The sequence below is a fragment of the Labeo rohita genome, chromosome 19 (genome assembly GCF_022985175.1).
Source record: "Labeo rohita strain BAU-BD-2019 chromosome 19, IGBB_LRoh.1.0, whole genome shotgun sequence".
In the NCBI taxonomy this organism is placed as follows: domain Eukaryota; kingdom Metazoa; phylum Chordata; class Actinopteri; order Cypriniformes; family Cyprinidae; genus Labeo; species Labeo rohita.
Genome location: NC_066887.1, coordinates 28,033,777 through 28,045,269, shown reverse-complemented (window position 1 = coordinate 28,045,269; position 11,493 = coordinate 28,033,777). Strand labels below are relative to the sequence as shown.

Here is an 11,493-nt window from a genome sequence, read left to right as displayed (position 1 = left end):
CTTATGATACAGCACTCAATGTGATCAACCAGTTAACAAAAATACATTTTCTTAATCATTATTTTTATATTGTTTGCCAATAAAAATATCTAAGACAAAAAGGGTTAATATTCTTGACAATTTACCAATGAGGTAAAAGAAATGATCTAGACATATGATTATGAGACTTATGATTTTTTTGTGTTTTTAATATATAATATTGATCTTATTTCTTAACATATGCTAATAGGACAAATATAATGATTCCCAGCTTGCATGTCAGGCATGCAGATAACTTTGGACTTATTTTCTTTTACATGGAAGAGAGAAGATAAGGGTTTTGCCATCTTTAAACAAAAGTTTAGGCTGCTCTGTGCCTGCTCAAAATTCGGTGTAAAGTCACAATGCCATATAAAACCTCAATTGCTGTGTAAATGCATTTATGCCATTTCTCTGAAGCTTTAAACAGACACCTATCAGAAATGCAGAAGTGCCAGTTTTGTAGTGCATATTTGAAGTTGGCTTATTAATTGTGCATGGGATCGTGTTTGAAATATTCTGTACTATAATGTTTATAGATCTAGTGTTGAAACCCAGAGGTTGCCGGTTCAATTCCCATAAGGCATAACTCATGATCTATTGTGTCCTTGAGCAATGCATTTAACCTCAGGCTAGTTATAATGCAATGTAAGCTGCTTTGAATGAAAGTGTCTTCTGAAATAGGATGCAATCCCGTAGGTTTTCCTGGAGTCCTCCAATAAATTATCTTTAACAGCAAGGTCAAATGCTTCCTCCAGATGTGTAGTTGCAGGTAGAGCGGTGTCAGTAGATTGGTGTGTGTGTTATGCTAAGGAAACAGCTAGTCATTATCTCATGAGATCTTAGTTTGAGCACATTCCTGTCTTTTGGTATTTGTAGTTTTGAATCAGGTTGTTTTGAACGGCATAGCATATGTGTGCTTGTACAACCCTAAACTGTAAATATGCAGTAAAATAGGAGGAAATGTGTAAATGCATTCCAATCTGATGACTGTGTTAAAGACAGACCTCCTTCTCAACTCTCTTGACCCGGGCCTGTAAACTACAACCTACCAAACCCCCGGATTGAGTATTATATTGTACCTTTAATGTTATATTTATCTGCAATTCCCATTCCTTCTTTTTTAAAACCCCTTATTCAGTTCCTCCCACGTTTTATTCTAGTGCTTATTCACATCCTATGAATGCGAAGCTGATCTCAGATCAGTGGCAGCTGTGTGCCTCACACCTTGGGCCATTTGAGTCACGGTCACCAGTGTGGCATTATTATCAGCTCTGATGGAGGCCTTGTCCTGTAGCCTGAGGCTCAGAGAGCCATAGAGAGCCAGAGAGAGAGACAGGTCAGAGAATCCTCTGTACAGCAACATTGATTGCTTTGTAGTGAGTGTTTTGGGCACAGGACCAAGATTCTCCAAGACTGAACTTGTTCAAAGGGACACTGTTTCCCCATCACAGATGAGTCTCCACAAAGACTATCAGGTTTTCTCTCTCTCACACTGCAAGACATACTATAGGATTCTGGTTGATAACACATAACATTTTTATTGTTATTTTTTAATTTGTTGTCTTGCTTAGAGTGAAGACACCAATTAGGACCTAGAAGGTTTTAGAGCCTTATCGAGGCTACGAGAACCTTTAGGTCATAAAATGTTTTATTTTTATTGTTTTATTTCCAATACTAATTGCTAATGTTGCAGCTATAATTTCATGTGGTCCAGGGTCACATATAGTGTATAGTTTGATTTAATTTTAGTATGGTGACATACTTCGAATGTTTATCCACATATATTTAAAGGGATAGTTCACCCAAAAATGAAAATTCTGTCATTAATTTCTCACCCTCATGTCGTTCCAAACCCATAAGACCTTTGTTTATCTTTGTAACACAAATTAAGATATTTTTGATGAAATCTGACAGTGTTCTGAGTTGACCCTACATAGACAGCAATGCAACTGAAACATTTTATGGCCAGAAAGGTAGTAAAAACATTGTTAACCACAAAAGCATGGGTATATTTGTGGTAATAGCCAACAATACATTGTATGGGTCAAAATGATCGATTACTTATTTATTTTATGCCAAAAATCATTAGGATATTAAGTAAATATCATGTTCCATGAAGATATTTTGTAAATTTCCTACCATAAATATATCAAAACATAATTTTTGATTGGTAATGTGCTTTGCTAAGACAATTTTAAAGGTGATTTTCTCAATATTTCTCGAGATTCCTCATTTTCAAATAGTTGTATCTCCGCCAAATATTGTCCTATTCTAACAAACCATACAATACTGGAAAGCTGATTTATTCAGCCTTCAGATGATGTTAAATCTCAATTTCAAAAAACTGACTCTTTTGACTGGTTTTGTGGTCCAAGGTCACATTTCTTCTCTTACGGGTCAGTCTTTGCTGCCATTCACCAGAGTTTTAATGATACTTTTCTAGGCCTTGAATGTTTCAGTTGTGCTGCTGTCTATGCAGGGTCAGAAAGCTCTCGGATGTCATCAAAAATATCTTAATTTGTGTTCTGAAGATGAACAAAGGTCTTAAGGGTCAGTAATTAATGACAGAAATTTAATTTTTGGGTGAACAATCCCTTTAAGTTTGCAAGGGATAGGAAGATGCATAAAATCTTCAAAATCTCAGAAGAACCATTTAGAAACTCAAAAACACTGCACAGCCAAAATCTCAGCATTTTAAGATGAAAATGGTACTTTGCTGAACCTGAAGTGCTGCAGAGAACCATTAAAGAGCCTTTTTTAAAGACCAGGCCTTAGATGAGAAAGGGTTTATTTCCTGTGGGATGAAGTTATTGTTCAAGCCAAAGGCTCTTGTCTGTGTTAGTAATGTATGACGTGGATATTCTCGTTCTCAGACACTTAGAGCCAGTGACGAAATGTTTCCTGTTTTTTTTTCCAAGAGGTCTTGAAGGATTGGAAATTTCGATATCTGGCCAAAGTGGCCAGCTCAGCAGACTGTGCAGGATTATTGCGACAGGTTTTAACTTAGAATTTCATAATAATATTACCCAACAGACTGCTTTAACAATGCACAACTAATAACCTACAAACCTACTGAGCTGTTGTTAATAGCCAATAGGGTTTGCCATAATAAATAGATCTAAAAAACCCCATTTTCACTTCTGCTTTTAGCGGAAAATATGAGTAGATTGTGCCATATGATCGCGCTTGTATGAGTTTGTGGTTTAAACATCATGACAGTCGGTGTCGTCCACGAGTAATCGTGACTGTTTTTACCATAATGTCGTTATATACAAGTAGACCAAGTAATGAGAGAGGATGACTTCTATTTTTGGAGGTATCTTTGGCAAGAGCTGTGTGTCATAACCGTGTGGGAAGTCGGAAAAGGAAAGGGAGGAGGAAGGAATAGAGAGAGGAGGGAAGCAGCAGCATGGAAGGATTTCATTTGGATGTGAGATGTTTGTTTCCAGAAGCCTGAATCTGAAGTTTTATGTGGGCGGAAGAGCAACAAAATGAGAGAAAAGACGAGAACTAGACAGTGATATAAAATCTGCCAGGAAACAGCTTGGATTGTAGCGACAGATGAGGAAAGATATGCTTTTAATATGATTTATTTGCTGAATATTTGTCATTATAGGATCTTTAGATCAGTATTTTGGTTTCTGAGCTCTTCTCGGTTAATTCGAAGTTATCCATATAGAGATAAAACCTCAAAGATATCCACCACAATGATGGATTTGTTTCTTACAAAAGCACAGTCTTTTGCTTTACAGGATGTTGGTTGATGGACTGGAGTGGTGTGGATTGCTTGTGGATTATTGTGATATTTTTATCAGCTGTTTTCTGACGGCACCCATTTATTGCAGAGAATCTATTGGTGAGCAAGTGATGCGAAATTTCTCCAAATCTGTTCTTATGAAGAAACAAAAAACTCACTCCCAGGTCATCCATGAAGAGTTTGTCAGCAGATTTTCATTTTTGTGTGAACTATTCCTTTAAGCACCAATAGACAGACGATGAAGTCATTTTATGATGGAGAAACACCATAATTTGGCAGGTCTTTCCACTCCAAGCTTTATTTACCCCAAAGCTCAAAATGATGGCGTGCACTGATGTTTTAGATCTCAGAGGCTTTCTTTTTGAACTGACAGTGTGCACCTTGAAATTAGAGAGTAATTGTTTTAATCTGCAGTTCTGCTTCCATAATGAGGTGTGGCGTCTGCAGGGCCGTGGAAGTCAGGATCCAGTTTTTGTTGGCAAAACTGTTGTCGCAGCAGCTGAAATGTAAACAAAGTGAGAATTTGTGTGATTAGATCACGTCTTCACTGTTGCACAATGGCGGCAGGAAAACAGTGGAAATCTGTCTCCGTCTTACGTAAGCAGGGCGTGTGAATTCCTTTGGAGTTAGACATGAAAAAACAGGATCCCCTCAAGGACAGATAATTTTAAATTAAGCTGAATGAATATGTGTTTACCAACATACAGATCTGAAAATGTGGTCAGACCTTGAATAATTTCTGAATTATGCATCTCATTGTTGGTGTGCTGAGACTGAGAGGATGCTTGTTAGGTGTAATTAAATATGCTAATTTATGCAGAAATGCAGCTAATTTTTCTCTAATTAGACACAACGTTAAATGCCCAGGGTCTTGTTTCTATTATATTCAAACCTGTGGCATTCTCAGCACTTTTAGTTTATAGTTTAATCTGTGTGATTTCTTGTATCCTTTCCACAGACCAAAAGAGGTTTTCAGACTTAAGTAGTTCCTGTAAGCACATTAGACAATCTCCTAAAACCTTTACAGAAGTTCAGAAGCATTTAAAGGTCTTGCTATTATGAACCTTTTTAAGCTTTCCTTGGAGTTTCTTATTTATAAAAGAGAAGAAAAGTAAACTATTAGAGTTTACTCCAATGGTCTGTGGGCTCTGTTTATTTTTTCACTCCTTGTCTACAGGGTTGGTGGTCTTACGAAGTATGTTGAATCAGCAAAATGTGGTTAGTGAGGCTCCAGTGTGCTTGGACTATACTTGTGGGATAAAAAAAGATGTGTTCTGTTAATAATAAGTTCTCCATATATCTGTAATATTTTTCAGACAAAAAGAATTTTGGACACAATATTAAAATATTTATCTTTTTATTTTTAATATTGTGTCCTACAGTATTTTACTATAAAGAAACAATAAGGTTAAAAGTGATTTTACCAAGTAACAAAGTTTCGTTCATAGCACACAATGCCTAAAAGAAAGTACTTTGTATAAACTATTATTATTATTATTATTATTATTATTATTATTATTATTATTATTATTATTATTATTATTAACCATAGTACAAATTAATTAATTATTAATTTAATTAATTATTAATTGTATTCTTTTAATTTAAAATTATTATTATTATTATTATTACTTATAGTACAAATAATATATATATTTATTAATTGTATTATTTTCATTTAACTTTATTATTATTATTATTATTATTATTATGATTATTAATTATAGACAAATAATAAATTATGCTTTGATTGTATTCTTTTCATTTATAATTATTATTATTATTAGTTGTTATTAACCATAGTACACATAATCAATTATTGATTATATTGTTTTCATTTAATTATTATTATTATTATTATTATTATTATTAATCATAGTACAAATAATACATTATTAATTGTATTATTTTCTTTTAAAATTATTATTTTTATTAATAATTATTTTTAATCAGTCAATGATCAGTCATAATCATAGTCAATCATAATCAATTATTAATTATATTGTTTTCATTTAATATTATTAGTTGTAGTAGTAGTAATCATAGTACATGTACTAAATTATTTATTATAGATTATATTGTATAGATTTTATTTAAAATTGTTATCATTAATAATTATTTTTAATCATAGTACACATAATTAATTATTAATTATATTGTTTTCTTTTAAATGTATTATTATTATTATTATTATTAATAGTACAAATAATAAATTATTTATACATTTTGCTGTTTTCATTTAAAATTTTTTTTTTATTAATAATTATTATTTTTAACCATAGTACACATAGTAAAAACTTAATTATTAATTATATTGTTTTCATTTGAAATACTTTTTAGTAGTAGTATTATCTATTAATAACTAAGAATTATCTATTCCACATCTTTGAATGACGTAGTGCTTTTATAAAATATTTATTTCAAATGTAGAGATTAAAAAAAAACATTTTGTACAGTATTTTGTAGTTTTGTTTAAATCTTTCTATGGATTTTTGTATCAGGGTGAAAAATTAACCAGGACTTCGAAATAAGATACTGAATGAGTTGTAGTGAATTCTAGTAGTGAGTTTGTTTTATTTACTAATTTGTGATATTTAATTTTTAATAATATCTTATAATTGTATTATTAATTTAATAATATAATAATATTATTATTTATGATGTAAATCTGTAGGTCTAACCTTATCTAATCTGTTTTTACAGCTGCTTTTGCATTGTGATGTTGATGTTGTATAGTAACAGCCATAATTGCATAATTGTGTAATTGAGTGGCCGTTTTTACCAAGGTAAAAAAAAATACCCCATTCAAATGTATTTACTTCTCTTTATTTCTGACCCTGGTTTGTATATGTTGAACACATGTGTTAGTTGTCATATGCTGTTTAGTGTATGTTAAGGCTGTTAGTATGAACTTTGTGTGGTGCATATATGAAGTCTCAATTGGTTCCCCAGCAGCTGTAGCCGTCACTGTGGCTTTGACGAGAGACGTGTGTGTCAGAAAGAGAAAACAGTCGTTAGCATGTGCTTGTGTGTGTGTTCACACACCCGTCCGTCGCCTGTCCCGCTCCAGTGTGGTCACAGGACCGGCCTGCTAATATTAGCACCACAGCTGCGCAGGCAGGCTTGTACCCCTTCGCTCGACATTACTGCCCTATAACACTGATCTAGAAGCAGCATTGCCCCACCTTAGACTGTTTCAGCAGACGTAATATAATCTAAAACAGATGCCGTGCAATTGCTAAGAGAAACATCTATTAGGACACAGTGCAGAAAGAGAGAGTTCGCAGCATGCGACAGAAGGCGTTTCCTGCTGGGAATGAGTCACATGACTCACATTTTCTTGGATGCTTTCCCTGATGTTCTCACATCTGCTTCTGTTGACCTTCAAAATGAATCTTCTGTCGCTGTAGCAAGCCACATTAACACTTTCCCCCAAGTATGCCTGAACAGACCTGACGGTATTTATAGACGCAGTCATATGATGAGAGTAATGTTAGATGCTCTTCACAGAACGCTGCCTGGTCATCGGTTTATATGTTTTAAATATCGAGTCATGGTGACTTGGATAGGTGGTGTCATTTCCGCTTTCATCTTGGCTTAGTCAAGGACGTGGGTTGTCTGTCCTTCATAAAGTGACCTCAGTATCAATTGACTCCTAATGGAAGGAGTGTGCAGGGAAATCCTCCTAAACATGCACCTTTTCTCTCTGTTTGGCTGCATTTAAACAATTACTTTTTATTTGACAGGTACGTTACTCTAAAAGCAGCTTATTGCAGGGTGCGTCTAAAGTAATTTGATGTTTCTGAAGCAGTTTGCTCAAGATGATAAGGTGTATCATTCATTTTACTCATGTTAAAGGGGACCTATTAAGCAAAAATCACTTTTATAAGGTGTTTGAACAGTACTGTGTTGTTACCTGAATGATCCACAACTATGTTTTTAGTGATAGTTGTTCATAAGTCGCTTGTTTGTCCTGAACGGTTAAACTGCCCGCTGTTGGTTTTTCAGCATTTTTGTGTATTTGAACCCTTTCCAACAATGACTGTATGATTTTGAGATCCATCTTTTCATACTGAGGACAACTGAGGGACTCATATGAAACTATTACAGAAGGATGAAACACTCACTGATGCTTCAGAGGGAAAAAACGATGCATTAAGAGCCAGGGGTGAAAACTTTTTTAATTTGAAGATCAGGGTAAATTTAACTTATTTTGTCTTTTGGGAAACATGTAAGTATCTTCTGTAGTTTCTGAAGGGCAGTACTACATGAAAAATATGATATTTAGGCAAAATAAGAAAAAAATGTACACATCTTCATTCTGTTTAAAAGTTTTCACCCCCTGGCTCTAATGCATGTTTTTTTCCTTCTGAAGCATCAGTGAGTGTTTGAACCTTCTGTAATAGTTGCAATAGTTGAGTCCCTCAGTTGTCCTCAGTGTGAAAAGATGGTTCTTAAAATCATACATTGTTGAAAAGAGTTAGAAAACACAGAAATGCTGAGAAACCGAAGAATTTGTTGGTCCTGAAGGATTTTTCCGAAGAACAGCAGGCAGTTTAACTGTTCAGGACAAACAAGGGACTCATGAACAACTATCACCAAACAAGAGAAAAAAAAACACAGCTGTGGATCATTCAGGAAACAACACAGTATTTAGAATCTAGCATATGTAAACTTCTGTGTCATTTTTATAATTTTAACTGTCATTTTCTGTTGTGGACTATATGTAAACGTCTTTTATGTGAAATATTTTATTGCTTTAGGTTAGTACTAAACAAAAAAATAACACACATTTGGTATGATCCCTCTTATTTTGGTAAAATAATTAAAGGAGAAGTCCACTTCCAAAACAAAGATTCACATATAATGTACTCACCCCCTTGTCATCCAAGATGTTCATGTCTTTATTTCTTTAGTCGTAAAAAAAAAAAATGTTTTTTGAGGAAAACATTTCAGGATCTTTCTTCATATAATGGACTGATATGGTGCCCTGATTTTGAACTTCCAAAATGCAGTTTAAATGTGGCATCAAATTATCCCAAATACAATTTAAGTACTTTTTAATCTCAAACATCTTCGTCTTTCTCTCTCTGAACTCTGTGTATTCTGACTGAAGACAGTTAGTGTATGTCGAAAAACTCCAATCGTATTTTCTCCCTCAACTTCGAAAATCATTTCAAAATCATCCTACATCACTGCAGAAGTACAGACCCAGTCTTTGCAAAGTGAACATGCAAAAAAGATCAAACCCTTAACAAAAAAGGAAAAACAGCGATATAGGACAATTTTGAAGTTGAGGGAGAACATGAGATGGGAGTTATTCGACATACCCTAACTGTCATGAACCGGAACAAAAACTGTCCAGGCAGAGTAAAACGAGCATTTCAGATTAAAAAGTATAGAAATTGTATTATTTTTATGAAAATAACCGATCGTTACACTAGATAAGACCCTTCTTTCTCAGCTGGGATCATTTACAACCGCATTTGGGATCGTTTGACTGCATTTTGGAAGTTCAAAATCAGGGCACCATATCAGTCCATTATATGAAGAAAGATCCTGAAATGTTTTCCTCAAAAAACATAATTTCTTTACGAATGAAAAAAGAAAGATATGAACATCTTGGATGACAAGGGAGTGAGTACATTATATGTGAATCTTTGTTTTGGAAGTGGACTTCTCCTTTAACATGTTGCAGATTCTGCAAAGGGAATGTAAACTTTTTACCTTTCTGAAACGTGCTACCAGAATGATCATAAATAGTAACGTGGTAGTTAAAAATTGCATATGAAAGCAATGTGAAGTTGACCACTTGAATTTGTCAAGCTCATAATCACAAGTGGGACTTGTTTGTGTAATTCATAAACATGCATTTATTATGCATGATACTAACAGATTCACTGACTTTAAACTGATTACGGTTGGAATATATAAGTCTAAACACTGCTACCGAGAGTTTCTGTCATTTTCAGTGTGAGATTGTCCTGTTTTGTTTTTGCTGTCTCTTTAAGCTCCGCTCTCTTCTAATAAGGGGGCCGAGGAGCACCAGCTCATTTGCATTTAAAGGAACAAACACAAAAACGTCACGTTTTGGCTCATACCCTAAAAGTGACAATTTTAACAGGCTATAAAAATGAACTAAATCTTAACTAACTTTGAGCTAAAACACATACACACTCTGGGGATACCAGAGACTTATTTTAAAATAAGTAAAAAGGGGCATAATAGGTCACCTTTAAGACTTTTGACAGCCATTTTATACTGCAGTGTCAGAGAGCTTCACCCTTAATACTTTTGCAGGATCAGCTCTAATGGCAGGCAGCATCAGTTTGCTCTGTTTTACATATTTATATCAGTCCTCTTCTGCTTCAGTGCACACAGAGACAGCTAGAAGTGACGCAGACAAACCTAGATACCTGCTGCTGCACTCCTGTCATGCGTTTTGACATTTTTTGGGGTTTATTTGACATTTTTTGTCTGAGATAAATTTAGGGAACAGTAACATATAGGGTCAAATCTAACATCATATAGGATAAATAATTTAACCCTATATATATATATATATATATATATTGAACTATTCTAAATCTACTCAGCTTTAGTCCATCCAAGATGTAGATGAGTTTGTTTCTTCAACTTTCTTTTGGAGAAATTTAGCATTACATCACTTGCTCGCTAATGCATCATCTGCAGTGAATGGGTGCCGTCAGAATGAGAGTCAAAACATCTGATTAAAACATCACAATAATCAACAAGGAACCCACATGACTTTAATCAATCAGTTAACATCTTGTGAAGCAAAAAGCTGTATATTTGTAAGAAACAAATCTATCATTAAGACATTTTAACTTTAAACTTAAAAATACAAGTCAATAATCCATTATAATGCGTCCTCCATTAAAAAAGTCTATTCTCTGTTGTCCTGTCACATCGAAAATCCACCAGTATAATTGTATAGTCTTCTTTTGGCGTGATTTTGCTCATAAACAGTCCTTGATATGTGCATATTTCTCTCCTGATTCAGACGAGACTACTTTTTCACTGGAGAAAGCAATATTGTGAATAGAAGACTTAGATAAATGCCTTAGAGATATGTATGTTTATTACAGCGTTTCACCTCACAAGATATAAATCGTGTGGATTACATACAGATTATTGTGATGTTATTATCAGCTGTTTGGACTCACATTCTGACAGAGCCCATACTTTGTTGTCCACCTTTAGTTTTGTGTTGCATTATGTATATTAATCATGCACATAGCCTTCTTGTAGCTCATACAGTGGAGCATGGCACTATCAAAAATAATGTAAGTCACTTTGAATAAAAGCATCTGCCAAATACATAAGCTATAAGAAAATATAAACATTTCATTTGATTTCCAGCTGACATTTCATAGCTATGCTGCTGAAGGCAGCTGCCAAAACATGCGGACAGATAAATGTAGGTCAGCGCACATGTAAACAAAGTCACCGTGCGGACATCCTTCACGTCCACACTGATAAACACACACACTCACGGTTTAAGCATGCATATGTACATTTGGATGCTCTTTCCATTAAACCTACATTTAAAGGGCAACTTTAATGTAGATTGATAAAATCCCTTAATGCGGCTTATCTCGTTTTTACTCATCTGAGGCTTTGGATGTTTGCTAAAAAACACTGTGAAAAACACAAACTGTTACATTTGTTTGCATGTTCTGACATGTATCCTA

The 11,493-nt window shown here is 34.2% G+C and overlaps 1 protein-coding gene across 4 annotated transcripts in view; it reads left to right on the top strand.

Moving 5' to 3' along the window:
* Nucleotides 1-11,493, top strand: part of map7d1b (MAP7 domain containing 1b) — a 53,867-nt gene that overhangs the window by 762 nt on the left and 41,612 nt on the right. The gene's annotated exons all lie outside the window — the stretch shown is intronic.